The sequence below is a fragment of the Emydura macquarii genome, unplaced genomic scaffold, assembly GCF_026122565.2.
Source record: "Emydura macquarii macquarii isolate MOO-44397 ecotype Brisbane River unplaced genomic scaffold, CSIRO-AGI_Emac_v2 contig_374, whole genome shotgun sequence".
In the NCBI taxonomy this organism is placed as follows: Eukaryota; Metazoa; Chordata; order Testudines; family Chelidae; genus Emydura; species Emydura macquarii.
In genome coordinates, this window is record NW_027130511.1 from 1,541,199 (window position 1) to 1,561,071 (window position 19,873).

The following is a 19,873-nucleotide window of genomic DNA, read 5'->3' on the forward strand; positions in this document are numbered from 1 at the left end:
TCAAACAAATGTTAGATAGTATAGAGCCGCTACTGGAAGTTTAGAGATAAAAGGCCATTTTCTGGCTTAATTAAAATTAATCAGAAATAATGGACTGTCTTCAATAGGAATAATATAAACACATAACACTAATCTCACAAGCCCAAATTACACAATAATTTGAGACTCTAAGGCTCATTGAGTTAATACAGAATTTAGTGCAGGAGAAGATTTAGGAAAGATCAGAACCAGTTTCCCTACATGATAAAACTCTTAAACCTTTGATTCAAAATCCTTCCGTAATGTTTTAAAACAATTCCTAATTAAAGCTTCCTTCTGATGTTGACATTAGTTGGAAAGGCTTTTGTAATGTGATCTTAATAGGCTATTAATACCAGGAGAAGATTAAGGGATTTGTTCTCCCCTTGATAGTATATGTAGTTGCCACTAATATGAATGGAAACTACACACCCATATTAATCATCATATAGACCCCATTGCCCAGCATTTATGGTTTAACCCATCCCCTCCCAATATGTTTTGGGGGAATCTACCTGCCTAAGAAACATGGAAAATCCTCCAGATCTCTTCTCCTCCCCCTTTTTTTTATTCCACTGTTTTTGTTTATCTGGTTGCATTGGGAGCACGAAGGAAGGGACCTTCCCCATCTCCCAAACTACATGTATATTTTTTTCTGACTAAACAGTGGCTATTTCTGGAAATGGAAGAAAAACATGTATGTATTAGACCATCCCTTCAGACTTATGTCACTTTGTTCACGTATCAGATGCTGGGTTGATAGGCATATTGTAAATGTAAATGTAAATTAGATTTGAAAGGATAGCTTGTTTCAGTAGTAAGCAACCCATATAACCCAGAGGGCCTGATTTTCCTCTCAATAACAAACTATGCATTAGCTAAAACTCCACTGACATGAACTGAGTTATACTGGAGTAAAACTGATGTGAAAGAAGAATTAGGCCAACAGTGTACAATTATGGTCATTTTAGGCTTGTTTGGTAACACCATTGACTAATAGCTGGGATGAGAATGTTTTAACAAACTGCTCACCTCTAAACCCAAATAAGTAAAACCTATTCTGTTGTTGGATACCTGTGGAACCAAACTGAACATGTTCCCTCAAGCAATCCAAGATCAATTAAGCGATCTTAATTACTCCTTCCAATGCTCTGAAGCTATGGCGATAAGGCTAGCTCTCTAGTTGATGGACATTGAGACAACCTGCGCTATGCATGTATGTGTTTTTACTTGGTGCGCATCGTTTAGAGCTCATGATGGTTCCGTGTTACGAGTAAATAAATAACTGGCCTTTTTCTCTGAGTGTAAATGGAGAAGTGAATGCTGAATACAGGGATCAGTTTTGATTTGTGGCTACCGGCCCCCATTTGAGAAGGCTGAGGAGCTGCACTGCCTGAGGGTCAGCTCAGAGAGAGACTGTTTCACCAGGAGCCATAGTCCCTTCTGTAACTCCCACATGCTCCAAAAGAGTATGCCTACTACACTATCCTTTAGAAAGGTGAGGTATGTTCTCCTTATGTGTCCAGCCACATTCACTGGATGGTGCAGAGGCCTGGGAAAGGTCCATGGTTCCACTCCCTTCCTGCTCCATCCTTCTCCCTTTGGCTCAGGTCTACTGAGGCATTAGGCAGGAGCATTCTCAGTGCTTAGGGGATCATAGGGACTGCAAGAGTGTCTTCTGCTTTCTAAGGTGCAGTTATGAACCTCTTTGAGGCCATTCTGGATGAAAGGCACAGTCAATATTATAAGTCCTCAGCCAATCTTAATGAAACTGCACTGAAAGACACCACCATTTCTCTGCCAATTGTGATTAAAGTATTTACTCTTTCAAAGCCTCTGACCTGCAGATGTGCAATACAATGTACAGTGTGTTCTCCCCTCCATGGCAGACCTAATACGACATTCATATTGGGGGATGGGAGAGATTCATAACTTTTCCTTCCTGCCCCTTTGGGATCATCTTGTGCCCTACAGGGCACCAGCAGGGATCAATCCCTGCATTCAGTAGAACCCTGGAAATGCATTGTGGTTGGCATAGAGCAGAAGGCATAAAAAGGCAGGAAGTCTCTTTGTGTCCTCATTCAGACAACTGCCACCCCAATCTGGCCCATAATGTTTTTCATAACTTCTTATTAGGACAAAGCAATATCTAAGCATTTGCCTTGTTCAGAACTGTAGTACTGTAATTCTACATGTGATTCCAATAATGAAGGGAAAATTAAATTAGTTAGGTCCCTTTCTTTCCATATATTGGTATTGCATGTAAGAGTTTTGAAAACCCAAAACAGACATTTATCAAAAAAAAAAAAAAAAAAAAAAAAAAAAGAGCTATGAAAAGAATGCTCATTAGCTACTTTTGAAACATAAATATTTAAGCTATTAAAAACCCCTTCATCTAACAAAAGGGCACTAGTCCATATTATAAGCCCGTATTAAAAACCAGTCACCTGTAATGCTTTCTAATTATTATTTTAAAGAAACACAGTAAAGTCAGGAGGGCTATAACTTTATCTTTTTTCATACATCAGGTTGCAAACTCCATGTGATTCTTTGCGCGTGCGCGCGCATACACACACCCCCTAATTTCACTGATGCATTTGTATGGAAAAAAGCTAGGACGACATACTCTCAGTGAATCCTGCATTAATTTGTTAAAAAAACAAACAAACAGACAAACAAAACAAAAAAACAAAAACAACAAAAAAAGACCAGCCCAACATCCAATAACACAATGAAAAATCTAGACTGCACATCTTGAAAATGAAAGAGGCTTCATAGGAGACACAGACTCAGACTGAGGCAGGAAAATCAAACTTTGCCCATGAAAGAGGAAATCCTTTCTCTGTATCAGACGGAACAGCTGTAAAAATACAATACTACAATGGAATATATCCTGTGACACAAACTGTACCCCAAAACCCTTTCCATGATCATATAACTACAGTTACTTGTCTGTATATGAGGGATGGACTAAAATGAAGGCCTTGGATCAGAATCCCAATGAAATGTTAATTGATTACCTGGATCCAAACCTATTCGCTCTATTTTGGTTCTGAGTCAGAGCCAAAACCCACAGGAGCCTATCTTATGCTTCCAGTTGGGATGGAGCAGAAATCTCAAATTACCTGATTGCAGGAGATTCCTATTTTTGAGGGGCCATAAATTTAAATGAACATCTGGCAAGATTTCACTACCACTGAATCCAAACCCAGAAACTTAGACAATAACTTCCTGAGGGTAGGGACTGATTTCTGTTATGTGTTTGAACACTGTCCAGTGCAATGGGTCTCTGGTTTACCCTGTGGAGTCTAGGTGATACCATGATATAAATATTTCAGAGGGGTAGCCGTGTTAGTCTGTATACAGCAAAAATAACGAGAGTCCTGCAGCACCTTAAAGACTAACAAATTTCTGCGGGCATAAGCTTTCGTGGTCTGCACCCCACTTTGTCATGTTGCCTCTGACGAAGTGGATTGCAACCCACGAAAGCTTATACCCACAGAAATTTGTTAGTCTTTAAGGTGCTACAAGACTTTCGTTGTTTTTTCATGATATAAATAGTAAAAATAGCCTAAATAGTCTGAACTTAATCTGGATCCAAACACTGACACTTTAGCTCAGATATACATTCTTGTGCAAATAATCACCTTCATCTCCCTTTAATATAGAGTGATAGCCCTATATATATAGCTCTCTATATATCTTATGTATATATAAGATATATATATAAGATATATGCATATAAGATATAGATAGCCCTATATGTATAATAGATATAGATAGCCCTATATATATACTGTAATAGATATAAATAGCCCTATATATATATTATCATTATTATTTCATATAAAATCCCAGCTTAAAAGGGGATGGCCGTGGGGCAGAAAAGATGGCTATTTGTGTCACTGGTAATGGGCTTGTGAAGTCAGTAGATATCCCTACTCATCTCAGAAGTCCTTATCTTCCCTTCACATTGACTGTGCAGTCCCTCATCACTAGTTTCCCTTGAGTCATGACTCTCTAGAGGCCACACTTCAACATTGTGTGGAGTGTCATATCCTTGTTCCTCTCCTGTGCAAGAAATACAGCCACATCATGTCCATTCTTCATTTTTCTCAGGGTACAGTTCAAAACTTCCCTCATTGATTTTAAAAACCTTCATAGGCTTGCTACAACTGACTACATGTAATTTGTTTCTTCCCCTTTCCCCTTGCACTGGTCTCCCCTCTATTGCTCTCCCTTCACAAATACTTGCCTCTACTTATGTGAGAACTTTCTCCTTTTCAGCTCCTGTTATCTGGAACACAACAGGTTTCTCCCTTGCCTCTCCTTCTTCAATATGCTCTCTCTTTATGAGCTCTGCACAGTTCCTTGAAGACTCTTTACAAAGTAAAGTTTTATGGCGATATTTATTGTAACTGTTGTATGATCTGATATGGGACAGTGTGTATTCCCAGAGAATGATTCCCTTCTCCTCAGAGGAAACGATGTTCTTGCCTTATGCCTTTCCTATTAAGCTCCTCTTCCCTACCTGGATTGCTGTATACTGGAGCATTTATAGTAAAACGTTGTTAATGCCTCTGGAATGTCATCTGTGCAACATGAATATTCCTGTGTGTGACTGGTATTCTTATTATAATACCAATCCCTCCTGCAGAGTCGCCTTTCTGGGAGATGACGAGTCCGCCTAGCAGCATATTGTAATGTGATGTAGAGCATCATAAAGGGGTATGGACTTTCAATGCAGTTGAGAGCCAGAAGCTTGCAGCAGCCTCACAACAGGAGCAGTAGCCTCAAGTGAGCCACCTAATGAAAATGCACTGTAATTGTGTGAATAGGTATTGTTCAGCAGCTTTCCACTCTTGTCGGGGTGCTTTTGACTGTAGCGGGAAGATTGAATGTGGTCAATGCTCCGCATCTGTCCGAAGGTGAACTGAAAAGTGAGAAACCAGGAAAAATTGGAATAGTACTTTCCAGTCACAGCATTTGGGTGGCTGGAATGTATGAAGCATAGTGAATGTTGTACTGGTTTTGCAGCCTGGAGACGGAAGTCCTCTGCTTATATGCAGAACGGGTACACCACAGGCAGTACTAAAACAACCTTCTCTCCTCACCCTACCTCACCTCACACATTCCACTCTACCAATTTGCCTCAGGTAAAGAATGTCTCTCTAATTCTTATGTTTTTCTTCTCTAGTTTTGACCATTTTCTTTCTCCCTCTCTAGAACTGAGCCTTCACATTCTCACATAACTATTGTCTAGTTCTGCCCCCTGTGGTGCTACCCTTTGCAGGCTGGGTTCTTCTTGGGAAGGTCACAGAAGCAGGGGCAAGGAGAAAAGGCAGCACTGGAGTAGAAAATAGGGGCTGTAAACTGAACCCAGGATTCACAAACACCTCACTTTTTTCCGTACGTATCACTCCTCTCCTTCACCTGCCTTATTCAACTAAAACTCATTTGAGGCTGTGAGGATGTCGCTGAACTGAGCTTAGCTAATGCAGCTCGTGACTGACTATTGAAATAACTGCATTACTGTGGCAAGACAAAAAGGCATTCTAACTTAAAGGGTTCCTGGCTATCACATAGCTGATCTAGGTGCAGTTATAAAAGGAAAGGGGAAACAAAATTAGTTATCACAAAGGAAAGATGTATCATCTCTGCTCTCAGCTGTTTGAAGCTAGAGAGGCTTCAGGTGGCTATGACCCAGTAGCCTGAGTAATTTGCTGGTTTTGAGTTTGGTTTTTGGCAATAAAACAAGTCCTGAAGAAAGTGATGTGAAGAGACCTCTTGGACTTTTATTTTTCTTTCCTCAATTGGTCAGTCTACACATCAGTTTACAGTTACTTTTCTTCTTTGGAAGCCTCAAAAGTTGCTTCCAAAGTGAACTCAGACTTCTCAAAAGGACACAAAATCCAGCATTCAAGCGGGTGTTTTCATAGGTAACAAGGCATGAAGTATGGTGTTTGAACATTTTCCCCAAAATTTCAGACAGTCCAGGTTTTTATTGAGGGTAAGAAGCAAACATCCATGGTCAGATCCTCTTCTGTGCCATGGAGGGGAAGGGGTGTCAGAGTCTATGAAGTTTTTTGATTCTTAGGACAGATATACAACTGCCTCAGGTGCATCATGGGTTAGAGTGGTCTGCGGACTCCTCTAATCTATGTCATCTGCCAATAGTCCCCCCAAAGACCATATGCTAGGTATAGCTGAAGCACAGCAGCTCCAGACATATACTGTCTTTGATATGCTTCCTATGATGAAACTGAATGGGTAAAAGTGGCACAGGAACAGGTACGCCAGCTCAGTGACAAGTGAGAGCTCATTTATATTAGGGGAATTCTCAGCCGGCCATATGTACCTGCTTTTTGGCCTCCAGATTTTGACCTTCTACTTCTTTCCTAGTGGTAAACTGTGCCCATGACTCTCACACCTTTTCTAGAAACTATCTTTTTTCATGACCTTTTTAACAGTAACCTGTGTTTCATCTTCCCAGAAGTTGATTATGCTAATCACCCCTATCTTTCTAAAAGTTATCAATGGCCAATGATTTCCCCACACACACACGCATACCCACACACACCCTTTCATAGATTAGCTCTCTGGCCAGGTTGTCCCTCCATCAATCAGAGGTGAGCTAATAATTCACAGAAATAATTGATTTAACTATTTCCTTTTTCTGTTTTTCTGTTTCTGAGTTAACAAACAGATAGCAATATCATTGAATGGATTGATTAATCACAGTTATCTGTGAATTTCTTCATCAAATAACAACTGGTCTGCATATCATTCCAAAATATTACAATCCAATAGGCAATTTGAAATTCATCTTGTAACATATAAATAACCATTTACATAGTTTATGTAATTAAATTACAGGATGAACTGCAAATAGTTACTTACATGAGCCAGCTATATAAATTACTGAGCAAATTGTGAATTCTATATTGATTGTAATAATTGCAATTCATACTGTGGTGGTTGCTGATGTGCATTTTACTTAACGGTTGCATATGCAGTTTTAAAAGAATATATGAGCATGTAGGAAGTTGCTGTGGCCTCCCCCAGAGCCAGAACCCGAGGGAGGGCCCCAGCAGCCTGAGCGGACCAACCCCGGCCCCGCAGACAAATCTGCCCGGCAACAGAGGGACCAGGCCGCGATAGGACCGCCCGGCCAGCCCAACCAGCAGCGGCGGGGCGGAGCCCCTACAGGAAGGGACAGTATAAAGGACAGGCCCGGCGCTCAGTCTGGGAGAGATTGCCACTGGAGACAGACGTGCTGCCCCGCTGGCAGAGGCCTAGGCCAGAGCAGAGCCTTCGACCACCCCCGGCCCAACCCGGACCTGGAAACTGGGTGGGGCCTTCAGGTAGCTGGACTAGGCAATCCAGCCAGAGAGACTGGGCTGGGATACCTGAACCCTGGGACTGGACTGAGCCACCGGAGCCTGGGACTGGGCAGAGCCCCTGGAGTAACCCAGGTGGAACATACCTCTGAGGCTGGATGGGACCTGGAGGAGCTGCTGGCCACCGAGCCCCCTGACCTGGGACAGGACCTGGAAGAGCTTCCGGAAGCTGAGCAATTCCCCACGCCCAATGACCTAGAGGACCTGCCCCTCGAGGAGGAGCTCCCTGCATTACCTACTGTGGACAAGGAGGGACTGGTAGGCCTACCCCAGACAGAGTGCCCCAGTGACCCTAAGGAGGCAGGTACCTGGGGATATGGGGAGGAAGTGGCCTAGGGACAGCCATAGTTAGTGGCTGGGACAGGGGAAAGCCCCGTTGGCATGTTGCGGCGGGAGCCCTGCCGACTGAGTGGCAACGCCTTTGCCACTACTAGGGCCCTGAGCTGGGACACAGTGGAGACAGGTGGGCCTGCGTCCCCCTTCCGCCCCCCTTTCCGAGCCACCCTGGGAAAGCCTCCTCCTCCTTATCTCTCCAGAGAGAGCGATAGACTGCTTGCTTTCTCGCCCTGCCTAAGGGTCAGAGCGATAGACTGCTTAATTGCCCGCTGCCGGAGGGCTGGGCTAAGCCCACGAGAGAGCTAACAGTTCCCCTTTGCTTTGGAAGGCACTGTGGCCTCCCCTGGAGCCAGAACCCGAGGGAAGGCCCCAGCGACTGGGCCAGAAAGGACAGTCTGCCACAGAGCATCTCCACTAAAAACAGAGCTGCTCAAAACATGGGATAAAAAAATGCCAAAATGTTGCCCCTTTTCCCTCAACATTCACAACTGTGGTGAAAAATGTTGTCAATGTTTCAAATTATAAAAATTAAAAATCAACCATCTCCACTAACAGTTTGCCTTCATGTGTATTATTGTTAATAAAACTTGAACACTTCACTAATAAAGGAAACAAATATGAAAAATTCATGAACAAGTCAAACTGAAATTTACTTTCTGATCAGATCAAATATTTGCAGGGGATGGGAGGGAGTGTTTCTACTATGCGACATACTTTACTACTACTAACGTTACTACTTTTTCTTATTCAACTTGTCGATCACTATGGAATCTATTCATTCAGTGCTAGATTGGAATCCCTTTCTGTTGCCCATAAAGGGCACCTACTCTCTACTACCAATGTTCATCCATTTCTTACTGGGATTTTTTTTGTTAGGTGATCCCACACCCAGTGAAGTCTATTGCAAAGCTCCCACTGACTTCAGGTAATAAAGGATGAGGAACGTCGTTAGAAGGCAAGATGCGTAAAAGTCTCTGATTCTGGTCTCTGTGAAGTCCATGGATTAAGGCCCTCCACTGAGAATTCCTGCCCCCTTTCAGTTGCTGTACTCACTTCCAGAGACTGAACCTTGTTCTTTTTAAGGATGTGTATACAGCTGGTTGAACATTTTCTGACAGAACACGTTTCCATTGGAAAATGCTGATTACACCTAATCATAACATTCCATGGGAACATGTTGATTCTGTCAAAACTTTAGATGGAAGCCAGACAGGCAGGTCAGTTGCCCAACTCCCCAGTGGGCAGCCTGGCTCGCCAGCCGCCTGTCTCCATTGGATCCCAGGCTCTCCAGCTCCCAGGCTGCCTGCCTGCCTGGTGGGCAAGGCTCCCTATCCTTCCAGTTTCCCAGCTTGTCAGTTCCCTACCCAGAATTTTAAAAAAAGTTCTCTAAAAAAATTGGAAATGCAAAATTTTCCATGGAAAGGATGTTGTGGTTCCCACACAATTCTGGGGGACTTTGACACAACACAAGATATATGTATGTTGGAGTTTAAGGATGAGAGTGTGGGAGGAGGCTTATAGCTTTAGGGCCCCATTTCTGTAAGGTACTTAAGCACACACCTGATATCAAGAACCATATCAGTGCTCACTGAACTAGAAAACATAGTTTTAAAAATACCCACTCCTTTTCCTTCAGTTCATGCCAAACCAGATTCTAAGTGAAGAAAGCTTTGAGATGTTTTTTCAACTGACCTGCTCAGTGATTGGAAAAATTCTGTTGCAGTTTTAAAAGGTACTTGCTCAAAGGGTGAGAGTATATAATCTAAGCATCTGTGGGAGCCACAGTCTTCATTTGGTCAACCCAATATCTAATCTCAGTCTCTGCTGACTTTAAGGTGCCTGCCAACTGGAATGAAGACAATCGTCTACTGAAGACCTGGGGCCAGGAGCTCCTTGACTGAAATCCCTTGGTATATTTCAGTTAGGATAAGGAAGTTTGGTACAGAGAGAAATAATCCATTTTCAAGGAGAGTCAGAGCTGATAAATGCTTTATCTGGGCTTGTATAGTAAAGGTTTTGAGAAGACTGAAAAAAGTTTTTTTTGTTTGTGTATCAAAAATGAATTGAGCTTCCTAGCTACTTATCACTTTGTGCTTCCAGAATCACAGCTTGCTGATCCAAATTAGCTACATGAGACACTCTTGTATGTATTTGCCCTGCTGAGATGATAAATCCTGGCTTCTTCCTGTTGAACAAATTTTTAGATGAGTACTGGGACCACAGAACACCTGCATATAATGCTACCATCATGGTGATAAATACCAGGAGATGATAATGCCTTCAGCAGACTGACTAGGCTATGGTAAATAGGGCAATGCAGGCTGAAGACTCAGAACATTTTTCTTGTTTTGACAAACCAAAGAAGAGAAAAAAATACTGAAAGACTGCATTTGATGTGTTAGATTATTCACAGATTAAAAATACAATTAAAAGAACAATATAGGATCTGTCAACAGGTGAAAGGGAATTTAGACTAGAAAGGAAGTTAAATATAAATATGAAGATCATTGTCAGGTAAAGAATCTTTTGGCAGGTAATGAAAAAGAAACAGTGTTGATGGCATGTTAACCTAAGGGAAAAGTATTCACAAATGTGTAGAAAGAGAGTAATCAGCTTCTGAGACAGCAATGCATTATCTGCCAGTGGGAATGCAGCTTTTGCCTAGAGATTACTATCAAAGAATGTGGGCATTACAGTATAAACAAAATATGTGATAGGAGATTCCTTCAGGATTTGCAAGGTGCTAAAAGAAGAGGAGAAGTTTAGAGGTAGAGAGAAGCATATGTCTGCAGCCGCCATGTGAGATATAGCAGATTCATATTCTCTCTAGCTTCCCGGACTAGACTGTAGAGCTCTGGGAGTAACTGATTTTTTTGGTTTGTTGGCAGTTCTGAAAAATGAAAAAAATATCATTTCAGTCCAACTCAAAACAAAAATTTTGGGCAAACTAAAAAGTAGGAAACATTTTTTGGGTTCAATGAAACATATATATATTTTTAGCATATTTTATGTTTCTTAATTCCCAAAATAAAATTAAAGGGAATTTCCAAACAAAAAATTGTTTCAAATTGAAACAATATAAATGTTTCATTTTGAAAATGTTGGAAAAAGATGAGATTTTTTTTTTTTTAAACCATGAACAATTTGGCAAAACCAACACAAATTTGTAAAATGAATCCCCTCTTCTCCCTCTGTCTTGAATCTGCATTTTTCAGGCCTGGTCTACACTCACCTTGAAATTCAGCCTCATGTGAAGGGAGTTACGCAATCTACGCAGAGTAGCTTGTGTAACTCCCATCAACTTCATAACTCCTCTTCTACGTGGCATCTTCACTGCGCTGCGCCAATGGGAAATGTGTTCCCATTGATGCAGCGCTATGCCACTTGAGGGGGTGGTTTTAACGCATAGACTTCTGGACCGGTGAATCAGTGAAGATGTACCCTCAGTGGAAAAGTTTGGGCTGAAAATTTTTCACCCAACTCTCTTACGTTGTGGCTGGAGCTAGGCTCCTCTGCAATTCCTTCAGTGGCTACCTTGGAACTTGTGTGTGCAACAGTAAGCAAAGCAGAGGGTACATGGGCTGTGGCTCCATGCTCCCGTATTGACTAGTCAGCCCAGATGAAGCAGTGTGATGGGTACAATAATTTACTGGTCTAGGCCACAAACAAGACACTACCCTCTCTCCCCCCTGAGAGAAGCCTGGAAATAGGGGGAGGAATTTTGATGCAGAAGGGTGCCTCTGAACTACAATGTCCTGGATCTGCTCCTGAGGCATTGCAGCTGACTCCACCCTTTATGCAGGCCCATCTCTTAATTCACAATTTAACTCTTTCTAGCAGACCCATCACCATTGTATGTAGGCACCACTACCATGGGCTATTTATTAACTCATTTACCTAAAAAAGTTATAAGGCACCACACGCTTCAAAAACTATTAAAACAAGCAAACAGTAAGTGGGGTAAGTGGGTGCAGTTCCACTGAAGACAAAATAGTTGCTCCTACTACCAAGGTTAAATGTGTCCCTAAGACCTCATGATGTGGGTGACAAAGCTAGAACATCACTAGCTACAAGGGGGAAAAGATTAGAGGAAACAAAATAAGATTTCAGGGGAGATATACGGTATAGAGATACCCAGCAAGCACATAGATAATTCTAAATGTTTATAAATGAGGAACAGCTCTTCCCTGGAATTCCAGAAACACGAAACAGGGGATAAACCTCATTGAGGACAACAATAGTTACTCTTTTGTACTAACATTACTAATTTTTCCTCAGCGGGGGTCAGTTATATTTTTGTCTACAAGTTTCCGTACTAAAAGCATCATCACCAGGTTTGTGCACCTGCCTACTCAGTATTTCTAGAAGCATTGGTTAAGAAGCACAGATCAGCTCATTAATAAATAATGGTAGCATGCGCTACATCCGTTTCTCCAACATTTTTACCTTAAATTAGATATTTTCTCATGATCCACCTCCTCTCACCCATTCATAATTGTGCAGACACCTTCCCCTCCAGTTTGTGCTCTCATAACATCTCCGTGGCAATTACGATAATTGCATACATGGAAAAGTTTTACTGAAAAAATATTTTTGTTTTGCCCTAATGCAACTAAGGAGCTGGAAAAAAGAAGGGGCATCTTTATCATGTGGATCAGCTGGGTCTCCACAAACCATCAGCAATCCAGGGTCCATATTTTGGGAATCTTTACTATAGAGTGTATTTAGAATGGATGGATGAATTAGTCGGGCATCCATTACAGATCTGAAGGCACATTAGAAATGCCATAGGTAGACAGAGAAGCAAGCTGAGACAAAACTTGAAGAAAAACTCTTTAGAAGTTTGTAAAAGTCTGATTCACTTTTCTTGTCATCGTTATTTTACATTTCCATGTTCATCTCAGAATAGAAACAGAAGTTCTGAAACATCAGGAGACTATACTCCAGGCAATCCTCACTCTATCACTGGGAGAAGGGAGTACTGGGAATAACACAACCACAGAGCCTATTTTTGCAAGATTTGATTCTCAGATTTGTGCAACCATAGTCCCTCATCCTGCTTAACTTTACTTTTAATAGTCCCAGAGAAGTCAATGGGACTACTCATGTAAGTAAAGTTTGTGTAAATGTTTGCAGGGCTGCAGTTCAGATACATACCCAGTACTTTCAGGGTTTCATTGTCAAAATCAACCCAAAGTTCTGAACCTTTGGTCATCATCACTGCATTGCTGTACATTTCCTGTTTTGACTGCTGGTGTGCTGGGACTACTGTCTCTCACAATGACCAATATTATCTCATTGTTTCCTTGTGCTCCCCGTCTGTCTGTATCCATCCATTGCTTTTGTCTTATACTTAGATTGTAAGGTCTCTGGAGCAGGGACCATTTTTTTTGTTTTTGTGTTTGTACAGTGCCTAGCACACTGGGCTCTTTCTCCATGTTAAGGGCCACCAGGCACAATGGGAATACAAATAATAAAAACCAACAATAATAATGTCCCTGTTCTCTGGTATTACATTTATAGATAAGGTATCAAAGGGCCTACTTTTTATTGATCATCTTCATAAATGTTTAATGTATTGGCTATGTTTACTGGTTGGATAATTCTGACTGTGCTATCGAGTTTTTTTTTCTTCCATTTTAGTTTAATTTAAAAACAAACAACAAAAAACCCAAGCTGTGCACATTCCCCTTGGTTTAACCCAGCGGGAGGTGAATTCCTCTCTAAATTCATAACCTTTACACTGAATTTAAAAATAAAATGGTTAATTAAAGTTGGCATTTGGAACTTCTTGCTGGCAGCATTGTGGAGCAATGATCTCATTTGTGACATTGACAATTTGGGAGCCCAAATGTGGGAGGCTGGAAATTAGTTCTAAGAAACCCCCAGAAATCTACAAACACAGACAGGGCCCAATGCTGTAACAAACTTCAAAAGGAGTGCGCTTGTGTGTAAAATTAGTCATGGTTTTAAATGTTTGCAGGATCAGGGACATAAGGCCGAATCCAAAACCCATCAAATGTAATGAAAGTTTTTCCACTGACTTTGACATGCTTTGGATCTGTGGCATAGTCATTTAAGCTAGGTGAATAGTGCGAAAGACCTTTCCACAAACATATTTGAATTTATTAATTAATTCACTTAATCTGTATTCGTATTCGTTTTGTGCTTGTTTTCCACAACTATTTGTGCAACCAAGTTTTACTCATGTTAATTATCACATGTTCAAATACTAGTGGGAAACAAATTTTAAATTGCTGTGGGTTTCCACACCTGAAATCTCATTACAGATTATGCTCATTCACTCTGGGAGCAGAAATAAAATTATGCGATTATGGGACACACCTATGATCAGACACAAATGTGCTATTACCTTTGTTCTCACACAAAGCTCTACCATACTTTGCAGCCAGTCTCTGCCTCTTTAAATCAAGGTTCCCCTAGGGTTCATCATCATTCAAAGTCCTGCAAAACCACCTTGTCTCTAGTGTCATCTTGTCAAATTCTACTTCCTATAAAACCTGACACCATTCCCTTGGGGTCAGATTGGCCTGACTGTACACAAGAGATCAAAATGTATAGGGGAACCTGCCTCTTTATGAAGATACCTCCCTGAGCAAACTGATGCAACCTGCAAAGTGAGCAGGTTCAACCTTTCTATAAGATGGAACAATCTGCTTCTGCCTGGTGCACCAGGCCCAGTCTGTAGACCAGAACAGGGTCTGGGTTATTGCTATGCTAAGTGCAGGAGACTAATATTGCATCTTTGTATTATATATGACATACAGAGGGAAGGGATGATTCTTTGTGCCCATTCTCTGCAGTCTCCAGCCACAACTGCACAAATCAGAATCTTTCCTGTATTGTGGCAGAGCTACCTATAGGGTCCAGGTCTCCAGGATCCCGCAGCAGTGTTTTAACCAGCAGAGTTTTATCTTATAACAGGTTTAATCATTAAGAACTGACCCAACTCCCTTTAAAGCCAATGGGATTTTTTCTGTTGATTACAATGGGAGCTGTATCGAACCCTACATCTTCAGTTTGTGGCTAAAGCTTTAAAATATTCATTGGCATCTTAGTAACTTAGGTACTGTCCAGACTTTCAAACACTTTCACCAGCAAATGCTGTCATGCTTCACTATAGCAACAATACAGTAATTTAGCAATCCTGTGCAACTGTGAGAAACACTTTGCTTATAACTCTGACCTGAGTCTAACAGGCAAATGGAAGTGTAAGCCCATACTGTTTCATGTGAGTCCACAGAGAATTGTTCAGACTCTTGATCTCTGCTCCAGAGGTGGCTACAGCTTTAGTTACCAAGATTCCTTCACCATACTTACATTATATGAATGAAATAAAGCTCTCTTGTTAAAAGTACTTCAGATAAATAAGGAAAAGAATATTTTAGCAGGACCTGCTGCCCCTGTCTGACTGCATCATATAAACCAGGAGCAAAGCAAAGGATCTGAGAGACTATTTGCTGCCACTCATAGTAATTTTGGAGGTGTTTTTGTTTTATTGTGTTGCCACCATATGCTTCTATCAATTGAGTGGGACTCGCTATCTCTCTCTCTCGCCCCTTCTTAAAGTATAATGATATGCACAAGCAACTCTTTGTAAGAATAAAAAGTTTCTAAGTGGTAAGTACAAGCTGGGGATCTGTCCCCTCCACTAGAAAGTGCTTGCCACAGCATGCACTCAGCAGGATATCTAATTTCTCTATATACCCAGTGAAGCAGGAAAAAACTTAATCTTCCCCCTGTAGTCAAGGGTAAATGCACTGGATACTGGAATTGAGGAAAGGTCCAAAATTACACTGCCGGATCCTGGCCTATCTTTCTCCCCGGAGTAAGGGGTAGAAGGAAAGGCATCTTCTTACCCTAATACATCATTCCACTGATTTTCATATGCCGGGATAAGCAGACTATCCTTCCACACTTGTGCAGCTGGGCACAAGGGAAAGCAGAGGGAGGAAGCTGAGTCTTACTTCTGCATCCGCTTTCCAACCATGTTATGTCAGGTCATCAGGAAGTGTAACAGGTATAACCTGTAAGTGTTACAGGTTACCTGGAAGTGTAACCTTCCCTCAGCAGCAGAGAAAGCTCCTAAGGGGCTTCAGGAGAAGCCCTACAACCCATTGCCCCTTTCTGTGGGCCAGAACGCAAACTGACAATCTAGCCCATTATTAGCTAAAGCGCTCAGCACTTTATGGGCTATATGGGAATGAAAGATGTAATGAATCAATACTGCTATACAGGGAAGCTGGTACAGAAGGGGATGCTGAAGTAGAAGCACTGGATCAAATTCACCAGAGTCAATCCAGAATAACTCCACTGGAATCAATGGAATTAAACTGGATTTACAGCAGTGAAAATGGGAACAGAATGTAGTCCTTGGACTCATCTCTTATATTTTCATCTGAAAGGGGACATACACACAGAGATGTAAGTGTTAAAATATAAAACAAAAATGCTGTAATTTCCCAAGTTTTCTTGAACTTCTTTCTTAAGAAGAAACCTCTTTCAAGAAGCTACAGAAATAAGGCTTAACAATAGGGAAAGAACAAATAAATATACTCAGGAAGGATGGGGTGTGTGCTGGCATGGCCTTTCATATTTTAAACCATTCACTTTTGTAAAGATGTCTGCAATGACATCTGCTAGGCAGGGACAGCTCCTGGTGTCTCTGGGAACTTCAGATTATATAGCTAAAAATAGGGCTTTAGAAAGGAGAAAGTAACGTCACTTTCGGATGTGCTGCTTTTGTTGGTGGAGTATCTGGGAGTGGCAGCATCCAAAGTAGCTGGTGGATAATGGTTGGAATTAGATCAAATGGGCAAAATTTCCATTATAGCCACTGACCACCCCTCTCCTTCCTCTCCTGACCATGCTACTCTCAACCTAGCATGCAAATAATTCATTTGAAAGTACCAAAAGACTATCCATTGTGTTCAGGCCATCTCTACAGATAATTGTCCCATCCCAGGTCTGGAGGTTTCAGTTTTTGCTGTTTCTCTGCTCCCACGCTCAACGTGTTTTGGACTTTTAAAATATTGTGCTTTAAGGTGAAGTAAACAGAGACTATCTTAGTGGATAATTTCTACAATTTACAATTCAGCATCTGGCTGGTATTTCTGTAACATGTTGTGAAACAACTGGAAATCACCAATATCCCTTAAAGAATCCTTGGAGGTCAGATTTTTATGTGAGATTGCATAATAAGAAACCAGAAATAAGAAATAAGAAAACAAAACAAAAAGAATGCAACAATAATAAATGTAAATGACATTAAACCTATTTGTTCCATTCAGTCAAAACCAGAGTTGCAGTAAAATGATCCCTTCAGAAGTTTGCTAGTCCTCTGAATTTATCATCAACTTTTTCACTCTCTTGTTTTTTATTAAAAAAAATAAAATAAAATAACGGACAGAGAAGAGGGAGCCATGGCTAGATTTCAGTATCAGGAGCCGATGTCAGATCTGTTCAACAGGAAGATCAGTGTGTTTTTTAAGTCTAGGAAATGTCTGCAGCACTAAAGTGGTAATCCACTCCCAGCTTCTGGTAATCAGAGGTCTAGGGACACCCAGAACATGGGGTTGCATCCCTGGCCATCTAGGCTAATAGCCATTGATGGACCTATCTTCCATGAACTTATCTAGTTCTTTTTTGAATCCAGTTATACTTTCAGCCTTCACAACATCCCCTGACAGTAAGTTCCACTGGTACACTGTGCATTGTGTGAAGAAATGCTTCCTTTTGTTTGTTTTAAACAGGCTTCATTGGGTGACCCCTGGTTCTTGTGTTAGGTGAAGGAGTAAATAACACACCTTATTCACTTTCTCCACACCATTCATGATTTTATAGACCTCAATCATATGCCCTCTTAGCTGTCTTTTTTCCAAGCTGAAAAGTCCCAGTCTGTTTAATTTCTCCTCATACCGAAGTTGTTCCCTACTCTTATGCCCTTCTCTGTACCTTTTCCAATCCTAATGTACCTTTTTTGAGATGGGGTAGCCAGAACTGTACACAGTATCCAAGGTGCAGCCATACTATTGATTTATATAATGGCATTTTGATGTATTCTGTCTTACTATATATCCCATTTCCTAATGGTTCCTAACATTCTGTTAGCTTTTCTGATGGCAGCTGCACATTGAGCAGATGTTTTCAGAGAACTATTGACATTGACTCCAAAGATCTCTTTCTTGAGTGGTAACAGCTAATTTAGATCACATCATTTTGTATGTATAGTTGGGATTCTATTTTCCAATGTGCATTATTTTGCATTTATCAGCATTGAATTCATCAACCATTTTGGTGCCCAGTCACCCAGTTTAGTGAGATCCCTTTGTAACTCTTCACAGTCTGCTTTCAACATAACTATCTGGAGTAATTTCGTATCATCTGCAATTTTTGCCACCTCACTATTTGTCCTTAACTTGAACTGAACTTCTGAGGCTTGAAAAATAAAAATGTGATTCATTTTTGTATTTTTTTCCTTCTTAGTTTCATGCTCCTATTTCACTTTCTAATTCTGGCTGGGTGACAAAATTGTTCTTATTTGTGACCTGTACTTCTAAAAGTACCATGTGAAGTAATGGTAATCTCATGTTCTTGTAAGATTGCTCAGACCAATATAGCAGACTCAAAGGGCTTGGAAAGAATGTGGAAGAACATCTCAAAATATGGGGTGAAATCCTGACCCAGTAAAAGTCAATGGCACCACTCCCATTGATTTTGATAGGGTCAGGAATTCATCTAAGATGTTTATCCCCATGTAATCAAAACACTCTGAGGTTTGTCCATCGCTACTTGCTGTGCCATTATGATAATCTCTAACAGAAATAAATCACATGACGTAAGACATGATCCCTAACAGACACTTAGGGAGATAAGTGACAAATTTCATTCCCTTCCCTCATCTTGTTGATATTCCCTTCAATGCCACAGCAGAACTCATGAATTTTCATTCCTGGTTCTGCCCCCTCTAAATACTTTTCAGTACCTCATCTACCAAAAAAAGATGAATTTCCATGGCTGCATTATCTGCTTGATTTATTCAGTGACAGCCTAAAAGCTTGCAAGATAGGATGGCCCCCTATTATGAAAATATTGACCATATTCTCTAGCCTTGATAATTGTGAAGGTAATTGTCATAAACTATAAAGTATGCAGTGATGTCTGCCTGAGTGTGCAAGCAGACTGAAACAATAGCTTTATGAGGTATGAACTGCCTTCATTCATCTGAACTCTGGCAATGTTAATATCAACATTGTTAACACTATCTCTTCTGATCTAGGTATGTAAGAAGGAAATGAGACAATCTTATTATGAAGATCTGCACATTGTATTTTGGAGGTGCATCTTGGTGTCATGAGTGGACGAAGTTTGGTTTACACAATTGACACTTGTTTTTGAAGTCCCATGTGAATTGGGTGAGGGACAGTGTTTTTAATTCAAGGAACCAGACTAAGGAATTCTGTGCCTGAGCAAGTTCATTTTCATCTTGGCTTTTTTTCCAAGTCTGATATAAGGCCTTTTCTAATTGGTTCAGTTCTTCAAATCACCATTGGGCCCAGTTGTATGTTTTCACTGGGATATTCACTGTCGTAAAGCAGATGGATATCAATGGTACCGTCACTCAGTCACACCGTCACAGTGTTTGCGCTGATAAGTTCTTTGATGGCTGCTGAGTCTGATGCATGAGTGACAGTCCCATCCACAGATAGGGTACACCTATGCACAAGCAATGCTCTAAATCCGAGCACTAGATTCCTTCCTCCGACGCCAGTCATCACAAAGCTTGATCCAATCTGCCTTGCAATGCCTCACTTCATCTATATGCTGACTTCACCAGCCAGAGCAGCATTCTGAACTCCTTTCCTAGTCATCTACAGAGATTCCAAGGGATGCTAAGTCATCTTTGCAAACATCCCGAAATCTGCGAAGTGGTCTGCCTCTCTTTCTAGACCCCTCACAAGCTTCAGAGTACAGCAACTCTTCAAGATCCTGTAATCAGGCATTTGCTTGACATGTCCAAGCCACCTGAGTCTTTTATTACTAATGAACATTCCCGTGAATGAAATACCAGCACAATTTACGCTTCCACATTTATCATT